The sequence below is a fragment of the Anomaloglossus baeobatrachus genome, chromosome 3 (genome assembly GCF_048569485.1).
Source record: "Anomaloglossus baeobatrachus isolate aAnoBae1 chromosome 3, aAnoBae1.hap1, whole genome shotgun sequence".
Lineage (NCBI taxonomy): Eukaryota > Metazoa > Chordata > Amphibia > Anura > Aromobatidae > Anomaloglossus > Anomaloglossus baeobatrachus.
Window position 1 is genome coordinate 479496730 of NC_134355.1, and position 20314 is coordinate 479517043.

Sequence of the window (20314 nt, forward strand, 5' to 3'; positions counted from 1 at the left end):
CGTCATAACATATTCCACCAGGGCTCGTCGGTGCTGCAAAATGTGGAGAGTCGAATTCCAGCATGTTGACACATCGTATTTCAGGCACTGAACTGGCAGGCCGAAAGACTTCTGGAGCGATGCAATTTGTTCAGATGCGCCGTGTGAACGGCAGAAGTGAGCAGATAGTGATCGTGCCCTGTACAGGAGCCTATCTAGGCCGGGATAGTGGGTTAAAAATTGCTGGACAACAAGGTTCAACACGTGAGCCATACAAGGCAAGTGTGTCACCTTGCCCCGGCCCCGGCGAAGGGCCGCACCCAGGTTTGCAGCATTGTCGCACACGGCCTTCCCTGGCTGCAGGTTGAGTGGAGACAACCATTTACGAAACTTGGTCTCCAGAGCTGAACACAACTCCTCAGCTGTGTGACTCATATTTCCCAGACATTTCAACTTAAAGATCGCCTGATGCCATTGAGCTCTGCTGCCAGCTTAGTAAGGAGGTGTGCGGGATTCCTTTTGCGCAGTTACAATGTGGATGGCCTGACCAGACAGGCTTTGGGCAGAAGGGGAGGACCGAGACGAGATTGAGGAGGCAGAAGCAGTGGAGGAAATTCTACATGCAGAGGATTGACGCACAACTCGTGGGGACGGCAAGACTTGTACAGCAGACCCTTCTCCATCTCTCACCATAGTTAACCAGTGCTCAGTCAGCGACATGTAACACCCCTGTCCATGCTTACTGGTCCAAGTATCTGTCGTGAAATGCACCCTGTCACACACAGATTTTGTCAAGGAAGCGGTGATGTTTTATGCGACATGCTGGTGTAGCACAGGCACACCTTTCTTGGAGAAGTAGTGGCGACTGGGCATCTGGTACTGGGGCACTGCGATGGACATAAGGTCTCAAAAATCCTCTGTGTCAACCAGGTGGAAAGGCAGCATTTCTGTAGACAACAGCTTGCAGATGGTGAAAGTCAACCTCTTAGCTTTGTCATGGCTAGGAGGAAATGGTCTTTTACTTGTACACATCTGAGGGACCGAGGGTTTTCTGCTGTGCTGAGACGGTGTTGAGTAGGGTGTCCCTGGAAAACTGCTGGTCTGTGAGGAAAGTGCAGGCGGAGACATAATGTTGCCTTCATCCAAAGGTGGTGCTCTCGATGTCTAAGAGCGCTCAACACCAGCAGCTGTTTCCACTTCCAAAACAACTGACGACCTGCCAATCACACTGCCTGTTGCGGTTAAAGAGGTGGAAGGTCTGCGTCCGAAAGCATGTGTGACTGCTGTCCCCACAGTCATAGAGGATGAAGACCGCGCAGATGCACTTGAAGGGGCAGACGGTGGTTGGCCCGCTCCACTAGGCCGCATTGTAGCACAGTGAGCTTCCCACTGTGCTTTATGCTTCATATCCATGTGATGGTTCATGCACGAAGTAGTCAAACTAGTGAGGTTTTAGCCTCTACTTAGAGACTGCCGACAAATCTTACAGATGACATGAGTTGGGAGATCCTTTGCATGTCAAAAAAGGACCAGGCTAGGCAAGGCTTAGAGCCCATGCGACTTGCAGAGCCACCCCAACTTATGCTCAGAGGAAGAGTTGTGGCTGAGGATGCAGTTGTTGGCATGCTTTCAGTACTATGTCTCTGTCCAGGAAGGCGCAAGGTAACCTCGTCATCAGTCACATCCTCCTCCACCGCCTCTGCTGGCCTCATCGAGTGCCTGACTGTGAGTTGACAGTAAGTGGAATCTACAACCTCATCATCACCCTGTGTGTTTGCACTCCCTTCATCCTCAGAGCCAAACTGTTCCTGCCCTGACCGAATAGTTAAGTTGTCATTCCAATCAGGTATCTGAGTTTCATTGTCATTAGCATGTTCCTCATTGACTCCACCAAGAGGAGTTACAGTTTGGGAATGAGGGTCTACATTATGCTCAGAACCTTCTTCATCTGGGCCTGAATCTGACTCACAGAGTTTCTGGGCATCACTGCAGATCATTTCCTTGTCTGGACTAGAGATGAGCGAACCGGCCGTAGTTCGGCTCGGGTTCGGTTCGCCGAACGGAGGTCTTGTTCGAGTTCAGTTCGGTGAACTGGTTCGGTGAACCACTCGAACCGCATAGGAAACAATGGAAGGCAATCACAAACACATAAAAACACCTAGAAAACACCCTCAAAGGTGTCAAAAAGGTGACAAACAACTCACAACACAACACAAACACATGGGAAAGTGACAAGAACAAATTCTCATGCGAAAACAAAACAGCGTTGCAAGGAAAAGAGGATGAGACACAGATATAGGCAAGGCATGCCCTTCTAAAATCATGTAAAACACCGCAAGGTTACTCCAAGCGGAGTCTCCCTTTTTTCCAAAAATTGGGCCACACACACACCCACCCCTTCAGTGGCAGCACTTGTGCCCCAGTTGTACACTTCACAGCTAGATTTGCATCAAGCACATTCAAAAATACACCATACTTAACCGTTCCCAGGATGGCCCCGGGGTAGGTTGCAAAGTCTTTCCTGATCCCAGCTCTGTTCATCTTGGATCATTTTTAAAAACACTGTAAGCAAGGGTTACTCCAAGCGGAGTCTCCCTTTTTTCCAAAAATTGGGCCCCACACACACCCACCCCTTCAGTGGCAGCACTTGTGCCTCAGTTGTACACTTTACAGTTAGATTTGCATCAAGCACATTCAAAAGTACGCCAAATTTTACCGTCCCCAGGATGACCCGGGTGTAGGTAGCAAAGTCTTTGCTGAACCATGACTTGTTCATCTTGGCTCCTTTTAAAAAACACAGCAAGCAAGGGTTACTCCAAGCAGAGTCTCCCTTTTTTCCAAAAATTTGGCCACACACACACCCACCCCTTCAGTGGAAGCACTTGTGCCCCAGTTGTACACTTCACAGGTAGATTTGCATCAGGACATTCAAAAATACGCCATACTTAACCATCCTCAGGATGACACTGGCGTTGGTAGCAAAGTCTTTGCTGAACCATGACTTGTTCATCTTGGCTCCTTTTAAAAAACACAGCAAGCAAGGGTTACTCCAAGCGGAGTCTCCCTTTTTTCCAAAAATTGGGCCCCACACACACCCACCCCTTCAGTGGCAGCACTTGTGCCCCAGTTGTACACTTCACAGGTAGATTTGCATCAAGAACATTCCAAATCCACAAGCATTTACTCACCCCAGGATGACACAGGGGTAGTAAATTCCTTGTGGATCCATGACTTGTTCATTTTGATGAATGTTAGTCTGTCCACATTGTCACTGGACAGACGCGTGCGCTTATCTGTCAGCACACACCCAGCAGCACTGAAGACACGTTCAGAGACAACGCTGGCAGCTGGACACGACAAAATCTCCAAGGCATAAGTGGAGAGCTCTGGCCATTTTTCAAGATTTGAAGCCCAAAATGAGCAATGATCCATTTGCAAAGTCATGGCATCGATGTTCATTTGGAGATACTCCTGTATCATCCTCTCCAGCCGTTGACTATGTGTCAGACTTGTTGTCTCTGGTGGCCTTGCAAAGGATGGTCTAAAAAAATTATGAAAAGATTCAATAAAATTGCTGTTACCAGCACCAGATACGGTGCTGCTGGTACGGGTAGACTGTTGAAGATGACGAGACCGTCCCATGTTTGTCAAGTTACAACTGGGAGATTCACTCCCTGCACCAGGGTTGTTTGGTGGAAAAGCCGAGCTAAGATCGAGTAACAGCTTTTGCTGACACTCCTGCATACGTGCGTCCCTTTCTATGCCTGGAATTATGTCACAAAATTTGGACTTGTACCGGGGATCTAATAGTGTGGCAAGCCAGTAGTCATCATCACTTCTAATTTTGACAATACGAGGGTCTTGTTGGAGGTAGGGCAGCAAGAAGGCGCTCATGTGTCTTGCGCAGCCATGCGGACCAAGTCCACGCTGTGTTTGTGGCATAGAGGTGCTAACCGTTCTTTCTTCCTCTGACATCTACCCCCAACCTCTTTCAACTGAAATTTAACCAAGGTCTCCCTCATCCGCTGAGTCTTCCATGTCCATGGACAGTTCGTCCTCCATTTCTTCATGTTCTCCTGCACCTTCCTCAACATTTTGCCTGCTACCATGCGCCCTTGTTGATCCCTGTCCCCCATGGTCCCATGCCTGCCGCGTTGGTGATGATGAACATCTGGACCTTAAGGATGTTGTTGTCTCTTGCGCATATGAATCCTCCTGTAGTTCCTCCTCTTCCTGTTGTTCCACTCCCTTACTCCGAATAGTGTTTAGCGTGTGCTCCAGCATGTAAATGACTGGAATTGTCATGCTGATAATGGCATTGTCAGCGCTAAACATATTCATCACCATGTAGAAACTGTGCAGAAGGGTGCATAGGTCCTTGATCTGAGACCACTTAATCAGGGTGATCTGCCCCACCTCTGCATCTCGTTGGCCCAGGCTATACGTCATGACGTATTGCACCAGGGCTCGGCGGTGCTGCCACAGTTGCTGTAACATGTGGAGAGTCGAATTCCAGTGTGTCGGCACATCGCATTTTAGGTGATTAACCGGCAGGCCGAATGACTTCTGGAGTGATGCAAGTTGCCCCGACTAGTGCTCAGAGACAGAGTGGTGGCTGAGGATGCAGTTGTAGACGTGCTACAAGTACTACCCCTCTGTACAGGAAGGCGCAAGGTAACTTCGTCATCGGTAGCATCCTTCTCCACCGCCTCTGTTGACCTCCTCGAGTGCCTGACTGTGGGTTGACAGTAGGTGGGATCTAGAACGCCCTCATCAAGCGTTGTGTTTGCACTCCCTTCACCCTCAGACCGAGCCTCTTCCTGACGTGAACCAATATTTAAGTTGTCATCACAATCTGGTATTTGTGTCTCATCGTCATCAGTATGTTCCTCATTGTCTATAACAACAGCTGTTATAGTTTGTGAATAAGGGTCAATATTATGCTCAGAAACATGGTCCTCACGGCCTGAATCAGAGTGACAAAGGTTCTGGGCATCACTGCAGACCATTTCCTGGTCTGTACTCACTGTAGCTTGGGAGCAGATCTCTGATTCCCAGGCTATAGTGTGACTGAACAGCTCTGCAGACTCAGCCATCTCAGTTCCACCATACTGTGCAGGGCAGATGGAGACTTCAGAGCTGGGAGAAAGCAAGTGTGATTGGGATGACAACTCAGAGGACTGGTGTTTTTTGGATGCGGTAGTTGAGGTGGCAGAGAGGGCACTTATTGGACCACTTGAGATCCATTCAAGCACTTTCTTTTTTTGGCCATCATCTACCTTTGTTCCAGTTGTTCGTGTCCGTAAAAAAGGGAGCACATCGGATTGTCCACGGTAAGTAGTAGACATCTTACTTTTGCTGGAAGATGGTCTATCTTCAGCAGATGTTAATGGAGCTTTGCCACCTTCCCCACGGACAAACCCTTTTTTTCCTTTTGCAACACGCCTCTTCCCCTTTCCACCAGTATCTGTCATTTTGCCACTCATTTTGATTGCGACAAGATTGTGCACTTAAAATGTGGTAGTAAAAATTGAGAGGTGGTGTAGATTTCAGTGGTCATCTAGCTTTATTAACAGCAGAATAAACAACAATAACTATCCTTGACAATGCAACTACGGCCCTTAAACTGGCAGCATAGTTTGCTAGTATAATGGCTTAGTAACAATGAGTTTGAGTCTGCAATGCAGTGGTGCTGCAAATAGCTTGGCACCAGTGGGGCACAAATGTAGTATAACAGCTACTTTTAGGATGCCACTAAGTTTCCTCAGTGTTTGCTAGTATAATGTAGGAACTCCGGCACACTGACCCATACCCATAGAGACTTAGAAAAGCAGAGGACACAATGGTTGATGTCAAAATTCTTTTCTTTTTATTTTGTGAGTGAGAAAACGTGCAATGAGTGCTGTACAAAAAGTTAAATTCTGGATTGGATGTGTTTTCTTATAACAGGTATACTTTTACACAACCATTCACACTAACTCTCGACCCTCAGTCTATATATAACAAAACTCTTTTTATCTCTAGTACCACTGGACACTCAATTAGTTAGAAAAACCACAAAAAAAACACTGGACACTCAGAGTGGAACCCAAAACTTGACATTCCACCTATTTTGACCCACGCAGCAATCCAACATATGGTATGTTCCCATAGCATCCAGTCAATTTATCACAGCATCTTGGCACCCTCTAACACATGACTAACTTTACTATACAACAGGTCGAGCAACAGTGCCCTGCACACAACTACCTACTTCGTGTCCTGTCATTCTTAAGGTGAGTCTCTTTACCTTGTTAGCCACACGGTGCTTATAACACACACACACACGTATAAGCTTTATCATAAATGGATACTAGTGAATACTCCTTCACAGTAGGCACCATTCCTAGTGCAACTCTCCTTTGTCTCCCTTGAATCCTCGTACGACAACGTGTTCCCACGTCTTTTGTATCTATGTCCTTACACCTACGATACTGCATTATTGTCTCTCATGAATTACCTTGTATCTGATGTGTCATGTTATACTTTAATATGTTCCAATATCCCATACTGATGGATGTCCTTTATTTTTGTTTTGTTTTGTTTTCCTTTCTGTAAATATTGTATCTAGCCTGTCCGACCTGAAGAAGGCCAAATAGGCCGAAACGTTATTTGGCGGACTTTTTGTACAGCACTCATTGCACGTTTTCTCACTCACAAAATAAAAAGAAACGGATTTTGACATCAACCATTGTGTCCTCTGCTTTTCTAAGTCTCTATGGGTAATAGTCAGTGTGCCGGAGTTCCTACGTAAACTCTTAAAAATATTTTTCTCCTGAGCACTTACGCGAGGTGACACAAGGTCTTCTTCAATTTTACTTTGCTAGCATAATGGCTTAGTAAAAATGAGTTTGAGTCTGCAATGCAGTGGTGTTGCAATTAGCTTGGCACCAGTGGGGCACAAATGGAGTACAACAGCCACTTTTAGGATGCCACTAAGTTTCCTCAGTGTTTGCTAGCTTAGTATTAATGAACTTGAGTGTGCAATGCAATGGTGCTGCAAATAGCTTTGCACCAGTGGGACAATAATGGAAGTCCAACAGCCACTTTTAGGATGCCACTAAGTTTACTCAGTATTTGCTAGTATAATGGCTTAGTAAAAATGAGTTTGAGTGTGCAATGCAGTGGTGCTGCAAATAGCTTTGCACCAGTGGGACAATAATGGAAGTCCAACAGCCACTTTTAGGATGCCACTAAGTTTACTCAGTATTTGCTAGTATAATGGCTTAGTAACAATGAGTTTGAGTCTGCAATGCTGTGGTGCTGCAAATAGCTTTGCACAAGTGGGACAATAATGGAAGTCCAACAGCCACTTTTAGGATGCCACTAAGTTTCCTCAGTGTTTGCTAGTATAATGGCTTAGTAACAATGAGCTTGAGTGTGCAAAGGGCTGGAGGGTACTGTGGCAGGGTTGTGGGTCTGTGTAGAGGAAAGGAAGCCTCACTTTATATCCCTCCTAATGGTGAAATGCAGCGAGGAAGTCCATGACCTTAGCTACACAGACGCTCTTATCTACAGCTGTTGAAATCTGTTTCCACGGACCTGACTTTCACCTATGGCTCTGAGCCTGCTATTATTAGCCCTTACAAGGGCTAAAAGAAACTTCTATCCCTATTCTCTATAGCCCTGTGTGTAGAGCGTACACAGCAGTATCAGAGACAGGAACTGCACCTGCGGTGACTGACACCCAGACGCAGAAGGAAGATAATGGCGTCCTGATGGGCAGATACCCGTTTTCATAATGCAGTAACATGTGACATGGACATCCTATCACACATGCCGTTGCTTCTCTGGCTAAAAGTCCACTTAGCTGTGTGTGTGTCTGGGATTGGCTGACATGCTGGCCCGACCCACTACACGCGCGTGCTTAGGGAAGGAAGACAAGGAAAAAAAAAATGGCGATCACCATTATCCCAGCAGCAGTGATCTGAATGCGCTGTTCCCGCACACTATACGCTGACATTTCATAATAGTGTGAGTCACAGATTGACTTACACTATTACAGCGGAAAGCCAGCTAGTAATTAGCTTGGCTTTTTGCTGTTAGAAGCGTTCTCGAACTTAACTATAACTATCGAGCTTTAGCAAAAAGCTTGAGTTCTAGTTCGATCTAGAACAGTCCCCATAATCACTCGAACCACGAACTGGAGAACCACGAACCACGAACCGCCCTCAACTCTAGTCTAGACTCACTGTAGTTTTGGAGCAGACCTCTGATTCCCAGGCTATAGGGTACTGTAACTGAACAGCTCTGCAGACTCAACCATCTCTGTTACCCCATAACCTGCAGGGCGGGTGGAGACTTGAGAGCTCGTAGAAAGCAAGTGCGATTGGAGTGTCATCTCAGAGGACTGGAGTCTTTGGGATGTTGAAGTAGAGGTGGAGGAGAGGCCACTTGATGGAGCACTTGAGATCCATTCAAGCATCTGCTGTTTTTGTGCCTCATCTACCTTTGGTAGCAATGTTCGTTTCCGTAACAAAGGGATCATATCAGATTGTCCACGGAAATAAGTAGACATCTTACTTTTGCTGGAAGATGACCTTTCTTCAGCAGATGTTACTGTTGCTTTACCACCAACCCCATGGACACAAACTTTTTTTCCCTTTCCAACACACCTGTTCCCCTTTCCACCAGCATCTGGCCATTTGCCACTCATTTTGTTTGTGAACAAATTGGACACTGTTGCACTTAAAATGGCGTGGCAAAAATGGAGAGGTGGTGTACAATGCAGAGGTGGTCTAGCTTTCTTGTCAGCAGAGGAACCCTCACTTAGTATCCCAGACAATGAAACTATGCCCCAAGGAATTGACTGAGCTGATTTAGAAAGACGCTGTGATAAACCCTTGCACAGTGCTGGCAAAGACCTGCCTAGAAAAAACGGAAGCATGCCCCTAAAACTCGCTGCACTTTTTGTACTTAAAATGGCGTAGCAAAAATGGAGAGGTGGTGTACAATGCAGAAGTGGTCTAAGTGGTCTAGCTTTCTTTTCACCAGAGGAATCCTCACTTACTATCCCTGACAATGAAACTATGCCCCAAGGAATTGCCTGAGCTGATTTAGACAGACGCTGTGATAAACCCTTGCACAGCGCTGGCACAGACCTGCCTAGCAAAAAAGGCTTTGAAATGCTGTAATGTAGCCCTGAAAAGGGCTGAAATTACAAGTAGTAAAGCAAATTGTTTGAGTTTGTCGAATGGCTCGAACACCCCCCAAAATGACTTGAATTTGAAATTGGGGAACGGTTCGAATCGAACATCGCTCATCTCTAGTCATCATACTCAGAAGTTCCACTACAAACTTATGGTACACTTTCTACTAATACATTTGAGAAAATGAAAAATTTGTGGTTAAAGCAACATTTTTGTGATAAAATGTATTTTTTCATTTTCATGGCTCAGCTTTATAAAATTCAGTGAAGCACATGGGGGTTCAAGTGGATCACCAAACATACATTTAGATTAGTTTCTTGATAGATGTGCATTTGGCATTGTCGCATTCTGAAATCTTTGATCTATCAAAATATAAAATCAATTATTCTGATCGATACATGGTGTTGCGAGAATAAATTCCAAATGCCAAAATTACATTTTTTTTGTTGCCATAATTTTTTGTTGCATTAAAATGCAATAACAGACAGTAAGAAAATTATATCTATTAAAACATGGTATAATTAAAAACGTCAGTTCAACGCACAAAATAATAAGCCATCACTGAGTCCCAGATCCTGAAAAATGAGAACGTTACAGGTTTCGGAAAAAAGCAGCAAAAGCACAATTCTTATTTTTTTTTTTTTACTAATTACTGACTTTTTTCACCACTTAGATAAAGGTAAAACTATACGTTAGCTATGTATGAACTTGTACTGATCTAAGGATAATGCTCTGTTAGTTTTTCAAAAAAAGAGAACACAGTTAACAAAAACCGCACTTGGATTTTTTTTTCTGTTTTCCGTATAATACAGGGTAGAATGAATAGTGTCATTCAAAAATACAACTCTTCCTGCAAAACACATGCCCTCATCTGGCTATATTTATGGAACAATAAAAAACTAATGGCTCTTGGAAGAAAGGGAGAAAAAAAACTAAAATGGAAAATTGCACAGAAGTGAAGGGGCTAAAGGGGTTCTGGCTGCTCTGTGGGTCAGCTGAGAAAAAAGGCTCTGTAGGAGATGTCCTCAAATGTTTTCTCTGTCTGGGAACTCTGGCAATTTTTGATACAAAGGAAGGGCCATTGTTAAAATTGTGGCTCTGTGGGGGAACTCTTCAGAAACCTCAGTGCAGACTGACAGCTTAATCACAAATCCAACTACGAGATTTTTAACTGCAGAAGGTGTAGTGTATGCTACTGGAGCTGAAATTTTTGTTCTGTGGGGTAACTGGGATACCAGGCAGTATATTAATGTCCTGGGCACTCTCTCTCTTTGTATACAGGCATGTAATACTCTGCACTTTTTGAGGTTAAAACAATGTGGAGAAAATCAAATATGAGACGTGGTCTTGCTGATGGTGCTGATGATGGAGGTGTAGCTGCTCCAAAGAGAGGACATGGTTGAACTGTGTCGGCCATGTGCCAAAATTAAACACCTTACACAGATGTATGCAGACCAAAGGAAGTTCCTTAGCATGCCACAACATTCAGCACCACCATATGATACACTCCTTAGTAGGAAGAGGCAAGGCTTCAACAACATGGTACTGAGTGATGGGTCTGCCCCATGTACCTATGGTTCCTTCACTTTGTCTTGCACCTTGTCCACTCTTGATCATGGCCCAATTACAGAAAGCAAACAAAAAAAAAGTGATTTTTCATAGCTGTTGTATTCAGGCATGGCTGCCTGCTTTGAACAACAATTTTTCAAAAGAAATTCTTTAGGTCCCCGGGACACTCAGTCAACAGCATTAAAGAGGCAAACAAAGGCAAAGGGAATAGGAGTATCAGTAAGGCTAGTAGACCACCATTTTGACAAGATATGACAATGAGAAACTTTTTAACTGCTGCTGCCATAGTGTAAAGAACAGGAGCAGAAAATTAGGCTCTGTAGGAGGATCTTGGAATACAGGCTTTCTAAAATTTTAAAATTGTGGTCTGTGGGGGTATTCTATCAATCTTGGCTGTGATGAGCAAATTTGAACACAGACTATGAAGGAGCCTATTGATAAAATTCTTGCTCTCTGGTGGATGTGTTCAAATCTTGATTGTGTAGATGAACTGGGAATAGAAGCTTTATAGGGGACTTTTGCTAAACTTTTGCTCTGTGGGAGAAATCTACCAATCTTGACTGTATCCCTGAACTCTTGAAACAAGATATCCAGGGGCTATTTATTAAACTTGTTGATCTATGGAGGAACTCTGTCAATCTTGGCTGTGTGGGTGAACTGGGAATACAGGCTTTATAGGGGACTTTTTTGTTATACTTGATGCTCTATGAGAGAACTCTGCCAATGTTGACTTTGTGGATGAACTCTGAAAACAGGTTATGTAAGGGCCATTTTTTTAAATTTCTTGCTCTGTTTGAGAACTCTACCAATCAGGACTGCATGGGTGAACTCTCATAGAATAACAAATATTATACTGTAAGTACACCTGTTTGTTATATATTTAGTGGCAACAATTACTATATTTTCTGAGTTTTCTATGACTGAAATTTATTTGATTTAGTTCTGTTCCTCCAAATGTTTCATTTGAGATATACTACACGATTTCTCACTAAAATGAACAGAGGAATTTACTTCTTCAAGCATATTGCAGATATCTTTTTGAGAAACAAAATCTGACAATCTGAATTCCCTTTGCATGTCTGTGAACTTTAAAAGGTATTAGGGAATGACTTGCGGAAAACAAGTCCCTTGTGTAAATTGATGCACTGCAATCATTTACCCTACTAGGTCTTTACATATTGTTTCAAACAGAAGAAGGTTGTGACTAGGTAAAGAAATTCAATATTGATTTTAATGAAATAATTGTGACGTAATATCACTTATCACTTTTATTAACCCCTGTAAGCAAGTCCTGCACTTTTTTAATACATAGCAGCCCATCTGTGAACAGCAAGCAGTCAAAAACAGTTTCTGCTGTTTCTCACTATGCACTGGGCAGTGATTGAAGACGTTTCGGCACACCTCTATGACTGAAAGACAGTTGTTCCCGGGAGTAATAAAAGTAATTTTCTCCTGGCAATTCCACATTCAGTAAGGTTACCAGTATGCATTGTAAAGGTCCCGTCACACACAACGAGATCGCTAACGAGATCGCTAACGAGATCGTTGTTGTGTCACCATTTCTGTGACGCAGCAGCGATCTCGTTAAGTGTGACACCTACCAGCAATCAGGCCCCTGCTGTGAGATCTCTAGTCGTTGCTGAAGGGTTTGGACCATTTTCTTCAAAGGTGATGTCCTGCTCGGCAGGACACATCGCTGTGTTTGACACCTAACAATGACCTCCTATACAGGTCGCTCATCATTGTACAGGTCGTTTATCGTTACTGCATCATTGGTAAGATTTGACTGTGTGACATCCCACCAGCGACCTCCCAGCGTCTTACCAGCGATCCTTATCAGGTCGTATCGTTTTCGGGATCGCTGGTAAGTCGTTAAATGTCACGGGGGCTTAACTCTATTTTTCCTACAGAGTAAGGGGTACTTTACACGCTGCGACATCACTAGCATTTGCTAGCGATGTCGAGCGCGATTGCACCCGCCCCCGTCGCACAGCCGATAAGTGGTGATTGCTGCCGTAGCGAACATTATCGCTATGGCAGCGTCACACGCACATACCTGCTCTGCGACGTTGACCGCTCCAGGTCAATCGAGGGAGCCGGTAAAGCACCGGGATTGTCACATCTAATAGATGCGGCAATATCGGGCAGCTGCGGCCTGAGACTACCATCCCCCAGCTGGCATTATCTTGGCTGGGTATCAAAATTAGGAGGGACCGCATGTCGGAATGTTTTTAAATTCTTTATTTAAGTAATTAAAAAAAAAAGCCGCATCACCGACACAGCCGCGCAAGCTTCTGACAGGAGCGTGCATGTGTTTCTGTGTACATGCACGCTCATGTTCAGAGAGCACAGGGTGTGTCGGCTGATGTCATGCCAGACTTGTATGAGTCTGACAGCGCATAAACGACACAGCTGCGCACACTTTTAAGAGGAGCGTGCATGTGTTTGTAGGTACATGCATGCTCATGTTCAGAGAGCGCAGGCTGTGCCAACTGATGTGATGTCAAACTTGTATGAGTCTGACAGCACATAACCGACACAGCCACGCACACTTCTGACAAAAGTGAGCATGTGTTTCTGTGTACATGCACGCTCATGTTCAGAGAGCACAGGCAGTGCCGGCTGATGTCATGTCAGACTTGTACGAGTCTGACAGCGTATCAACGGCAAAGCCACACACACTTCTGACAGGAGAGTGCATGTATTTCTGAAACACATGCACGTTCCCCATACTGACCCGCCGACACTTGCACTGCTTTCCTTGTCCACCAGCTGTCCTGTCGCCTGTGATTGGCTGCAGTCAGCTGACATGATGCTACTCAGTGTGGGGGCGCGTCTAGCTGCAGCCAATTGCACGTGCTGGTGGGTGGGCAAAACACTGAATATTGAATTGTCGGCTCCAGAAGGGAAAAGCATAACCCGGAAGGCGTTTGCTGCCATGATACAGCCTCGGGTGAGTACACCGTGCACGTTCCTACCCCCTTCCCCTCCACAAACATTTTTAATCTCCGTATTATGGTTCCCATAGACTTATACAGGCACCGGAATCCGGAGCGGATCCAGATTTTTTTTTCAATCCGGCAGGGATTCGCCGGTCCCGGATTTTGGTGGATTCGATCAACTCTAGTCTGGGATAAAAATTGATACATTTTATTACTTCCAACAATTTTGCATGCAATTGTTTTGCAGTAACAGTAAATCAGAAAAGTGAATACACCCCTCAAATATTTGTAAATATTTTATTATGTCTTATCAGACAACACTAAAAAAATGACAATTTGATACAATGTAAAGTAGTCAGTGTACACCGTAACAGTGTAAAATTGGTGGGCCTTCTAAATAACTCAACACACAGCCATTAATGCCAAAACTGCTGGCAACAAAAGTGAGTATACCCCTAAGAGAAAATGGCCAAATTGTGCAGAATTAGCCACTTTCTCTCTCTGGTGTCATGTAACATATTATTATTATTATTACAAGGTCTCAAGTGTGAATGGGGAGCAGGTGTGTTAAATTTGATTTTATCGCTCACACACTCTCTCAAACATGTCACTGCAAGTCCAAACAGACAGATGGGAGCAGGTATTATCAACCTGTAAGACTCACGGGTATTTGTCTCTTCCTAGCCTAATAATTGCAGCCTACAGCCTCCCCAGGTAAATTCTACAATTACCACTGATGGCGTGGGACCCATAGAGACTCATTCTGAAAATGTTCTGAGAACAATACTCCATAGGTCAATCACAGTTGGCTACAGGTATGAAACTTCTCACGGACATCAGAAATTCTGTTGAATTCTGTTGACTCCAACTACTGATTGTGAGTGACCTTTGGAGCCTAAGGGGTACTTTGCACACCACGACATCGCAAGCCGATGCTTGCGATGCCGAGTGCGATAGTCCCTGCCCCCTTCGCACATACAATATTGTGTTATAGCTGCCGTAGCGAACATTATCGCTATGACAGCTTCACATGGACTTACCTGCCCTGCGACGTCGCTCTGGACGGCGAACCGCCTCCTTACTAAGGTGGCGGGTCATGCGGTGTCACAGCGACGTCACACGGCAGGCGGCCAATAGAAGCGGAGGGGCGGAGATGAGCGGGACATAAACATCCCGCCCACCTCCTTCCTTCCGCATAGCCGGCGTGAGCCGCAGGACGCAGGTAGGTGATGTTCCTCGCTCCTGCGGCTTCACACACAGCGATGTGTGCTGCCGCAGTAGTGAGGAGCAACATCGTAACATCAGTCCTTCTGAAATTATGGAAATGACCGACGCTAGACCGATGATACGATTTCGATGCTTTTGCGCTCGTTAATCGTATCATAAATGATTTACACACTCTGATATCGACAGCAACGCCGGATTTGCGTCACTTTCGATTTGACCCCACCGACATCGCAGCTGCGATATCGTAGTGTGCAAAGTACCCCTTATTCTCAGATGGAATTGATGGACAACATGGGACATTTCACCTCTGCATTACTTAGGAATATCAAGGATTTAAGTTTTATTAATAAAATTGGTGAACAAGGGAGTGTGGAGGAATCTATATTCAGTGCTGGATTAAATCACACCTTCAAGACTTTATTCTAACTAATAACATAATGAATGAGGGAGTGTCGGTGAATGTTTATTGAAGAAATAAACTATTTTTTTCCCTTGTGTGTGTGTGTTTTTAACTATATATTTACCTGGTTATTAATGGGGGTGTCAGATAGACGCCTTCTGATATTCGCCTCTCCACTACTAATGGGGTTGATGGCAGCTGTTAAATCACAGATGACTTCAACCCCAAAATTATTACTCCAATTGCCACCATACCAGAGCAATCAGGAAGAGCTGGGCAAAGTGACATAATTAGTGGATTACTTTGGCTAGTTATCAAAAATAGCCAAAGGGGAGCCCATGATGTTTTTTAAAATTAAGTAAAAAAATGCTGTGTGGTCCCCTTTATTTTGATAACTAGCCAAGATGAAGCAGACAGCTGTGGGCTGCTGCCGTAACTGTCTGCTTTACCTGCACTGGTTATCAAAAATAGGAGTGAACTCATATAATTTTTTTTATTTATTCACTTTCCACATTTTTTTGTCCTGTGCTTACCCCATTTTGCTTCCTTTTGCAGCGCCCTAGTGCTTACTACAACCATTTTTCAGTCATTTTATAGCACTAAGCTTTAAGTGTCACGTCCCCACCGGAGTCCGCTCCTGCGACTTCTGCTCCGATCTCCAGACGACGCCATGTTCCCACCATGGAATTTTTGAGGGACGGCCGGGTCTTGGTAGATTTGAAGTGGTATGATACTCCTTCCATTTCAATATGATCGCTTGCACAGTGCTTTTTGGGATGTTTAAAGTTGTGGAAATATTTTTGTAACCAAATCTGGCTTTAAACTTCTCCAGAACAGTATCATGGACCTGCCTGTTGTGTTCCTTGGTCTTCATGATAGTCTCTGTGCTTTAAACAGAACACTGAGACTATAAAAGAGCAGGTGCACCTATACAGAGACTTGATTACACACAGGTGGCTTATATTTATCATCATCAGTCATTTAGGACAACATTGGATCATTCAGCGATCCTCAATGAACTTCTTGAGTGAGTTTGCTGCACTGAAAGTAAAGGGGCCGAATAATATTGCACGCCCCAATTTTCAGTTTATTATTTTTTACAAAAATTTAAAATTAGCAATAAATATTGCTCACCTTCACAATTGTGTCCCACTTTTTGTTGGCTCTTCACCAAAATTTTTTATTTTTTTATCTTTATGTTTGAAGCCTGAAATGTGTGAAAAACTTGAAAAATTCAAGGGGGCCGAATACTTTTGCAAGGCACTGTAGTTCAACCTTCCTCCACCAATTATACATTTTGTAATCGAGTCATTTATAACCAACAATGTTATGTGTACTGAGGAAATCATCCATCCTTTTTTAAAACTGTTTTAGTATCTGCCATTATTTCCTCTTGCAGTAGGGCATTCCACAGTCTGACTGCTCTAACTGTAAAATAGCTTTTCCTATTTAGCTGCTGGGATCGCTTTTCTTCCATGCGCAGGGAATGCCCCCTGGTCCATAGTATTGTCTTTGGAAGGAATAAGTCATGTGCCAGTCATGTGCCAGCCTACATAGTTTGGTATCATCAGCAAAGACTGACAGTTTAGTGTCAATCCCATCTACAAGGTCATTAATAAAGAGATTAAAAACAATTGATCCTAGCACAGATCCCTGTGGCACCCCACTGCTGACTATAGCCCATTTAGAGAATGTACCATTTATGACTACTCTTTGTTTCTTATCTTTTAGCAAATTCCTTTCAACTGTTGTTTTTCCTCTCTGCCAACTCTGCCTAGCAACACCTGTTGCTTCCCACAAGCCACACCCCTTTCCCAGGCTAACAGCTAAGGGATTGGTTCTCACATATGACCACTGTTAACCCTCTACATGCTGCGCCCAGGTCTCAGGGAATGTGCCCCTACCTGTGTGTGAGGTGTGGGTTGTCAGCAGAGGGTGTTCCAGAAAGCCTTAGGATCCTGCAGATCACTGGGGTAGCATATCCCAGGGTGCTGCAATAGACCTGAAGAGTACCTCGCACCTGTCACTATCCCTGGGCTCCATCCCATCCAGAACAGCGCACCTTTCAGAGGGCTAACCATCCTGTGGAACCTTTTACAGCACTTCAAACCTGGCAACTCCTTCAGATTCCATTCCATCCAGGATTGCGTACTTCACAGAGGACTAAGCATCCTGTGCCACTCTCTTCAACCTACCTCCTTTACCCTTAGGATGGAGTCTGTTGGATTTTGACCCCCATCATCCACCTGGGACTATCTATTGCTGCATAGTTCAGCCCCTGGTAGTTCATTTGAGATCACAGTGAGTGCATATATCTTCTGTGTATGATATGTACTATTTTTTGTTATTCATTCTATTGCTTGGTTTAAACACCTCAAACAAAGTTAATGTTTTGGAGTGGCCATCACAAAGTCCTGACATCAATCCTATTGGAAATGTATGAGCAAAGATGGCTCATTTACATCACTTCTGCCAGGAGGAATATGCCCAAATTTCTACTAACTATAGTGAGAAGCTTGTGGAAGGATACATATTTGACTCAATTCATACAGTTTAAAGACAATGGTACCAAATAGTAATGAAATGAATGTTATGCTTTGACTTTGCAAAAAGTAATAAAAATGCCTGAAAACATGAACTTCTAGTTTCAACTGTATGTACTGAATGATAGTTTTTGGCATTTGTGTTGTAATATACTTTGTTATGGCATACTTTATAATTTATAATTTTGAAAGGCTGTATTTATGTACTATAAGGTTGAGCTCCATTTATTATTTTGGCAGTATGACTTTAAATCATGATCATCTTTTTTAAAAAATGTGCGACTGCAGTGGTGGACTTTCCTGTGTCCATTTTACGCCCAATTTTTTCTCCTATTACCGATTTCAGTTCCTTTATCTGGTTGATGTGTTTTGTTCAATAAAATGAAAATTTATTTTCCAAGAGTCATGCACAGTTTTTATCACAATTGTGGTTTGTGGATGGAGCAATGCCAATATTATGTGAAGGAATTGACAGAGATAGTGTTCAAAACTAAAGGGTACTTCACACACAGCGAGATCGCTACTGAGATCGCTGCTGAGTCACGTTTCTTGTGACCTCATTAGCGATCTCGCTGTGTGTGACACTGAGCAGCGATCTGGCCCCTGCTGTGAGATCGCTGCTCGTTACACACAGCCCTGGTTCGTTTTTTTATTGTTGCTCTCCCGCTGATAAGCACACATCGCTGTGTGTGACAGCAAGAGAGCAACAATCCTGAATGTGAAGGGAGCAGGAGCCGGTGTCTGACAGCCTGCAGTCAGCTGTAACCAAGGTAAACATCGGGTAACCAAGGTGGTTACCCGATATTTACCTTCGTTACCAGCCTCCGCAGCTCTCACGCTGCCAGTGCCGGCTCTTGCTCCCTGCACACGCTAAGTTAAGCGGTGTGAGCTGGTAACTAAGGTAAACATCGGGTAACCATACCCGATGTTTACCTTAGTTACCAGTGTCCGCAGCTCCCAGACGCTGGCTCCGTGCAAGCGCAGCGTCGCTTGCACGTCGCTGCTGGCTGGGGGCTGGTCACTGGTCGCTGGTGAGATCTGCCTGTTTGACAGCTCACCAGCGTCCATGTAGCGATGCAGCAGCGATCCTGACCAGGTCAGATCGCTGGTCGGATCGCTGCTGCATCGCTAAAGTGTGAAGGTACCCTAACGTTTTAAGTTGACTCAATTCTAATCAGGACTTAATTTATAGCATATATTGTTTAAGAGATTAAGTGCAAACTACATAGTTCTCTGTGAAATAAAAAGCAAAATTGAATAATAAAAGGCAAGAAATATAGCTATACTTTAGTATACTAAAATGAGCAAATTAACTGTGAACTGTAAAAGAATAATAATTTATCACTGCAAGTACCCGTGATTGAATTAATATTACCATTCTGAGGAAACACAAGGAAAGTAGAACTTATAGTTAGAAGAAGTAGCTAGGCAGATCAAAATAATGACTTTTCTCTATTTTCACTTACCAGCTAAATAAGCAAACCCATAAGTGTAACTAATGGGGACTGGGATTTGGGGGTTAAAAGTAATGCACTTAACTTCTTAGGTTATTTATTCAAGATGGGTTTAATGTTGTGTTTAGAAACCACAAAATATGTTTTTGACAGAAGAAAATGCTAAATGAATTGCTCTGTTTATATCTTGACTATCCAATCAGACGATCCTCATTTACTGCTGGAGGTAAAAAGATTATAATATTTACTATACGTGTTTGCTGATTGGAAGTGAGTACAAGAAAATAAATCTTATTTTTGTTGTTCTTTTAGATGTATACTATGATTTGTGCAGAGTCGGTCTTGTCATTTCGTCCTTCCTCTACTTACTCATCTCCACAACATTATTTTCACACTCCAGCGGGCATGCAGAAATTCTCCAGTGCATCAAAACCTATATGAGCCATCCTGAATTAATTACCTCTTTCAATCTCAGTTCGGTAATAAGTCTCTGTGGGAATTGATAGAATTAAAAAAAAAGTTTCTAGCAGACTAAGTTGAAACAGCGCTGAGTATTCTGTTAAAGTGTGGCAGTTTATTCCATACAGATACTTGCCATCATTTTTACACTTTTGAGAAATGCACAAATATCCTGCTGTGTTAGAAGAAGTACATTCTTATACATGGATATCTCTGTAGTGTTATGTTACCTACAATACAGGTGGAACGGGGACCTCGCAAGTACCAGTGTATGGGTGTGACCGCTAACTCTGCTGCCCCTATATCTACAAATCAAATCTCCAATATTTGCACCTAAATTGCGCTGCTACATTTTTTAGTTTGCATTGCTATAATGGCAGATTTGTAGATTTCATTGATTTCACATTGTAAGTTGCTGCTGGCAATTGTTTGACTGATTCTACCCTGTGAAAATATTTATACAGCTTTAGCTTTTTTAATAGCGTACACCATTACTAGAGTACCCACTGACAAAATATTAGTAAATTGAGGTGTATGCACTATTCTACTAGTT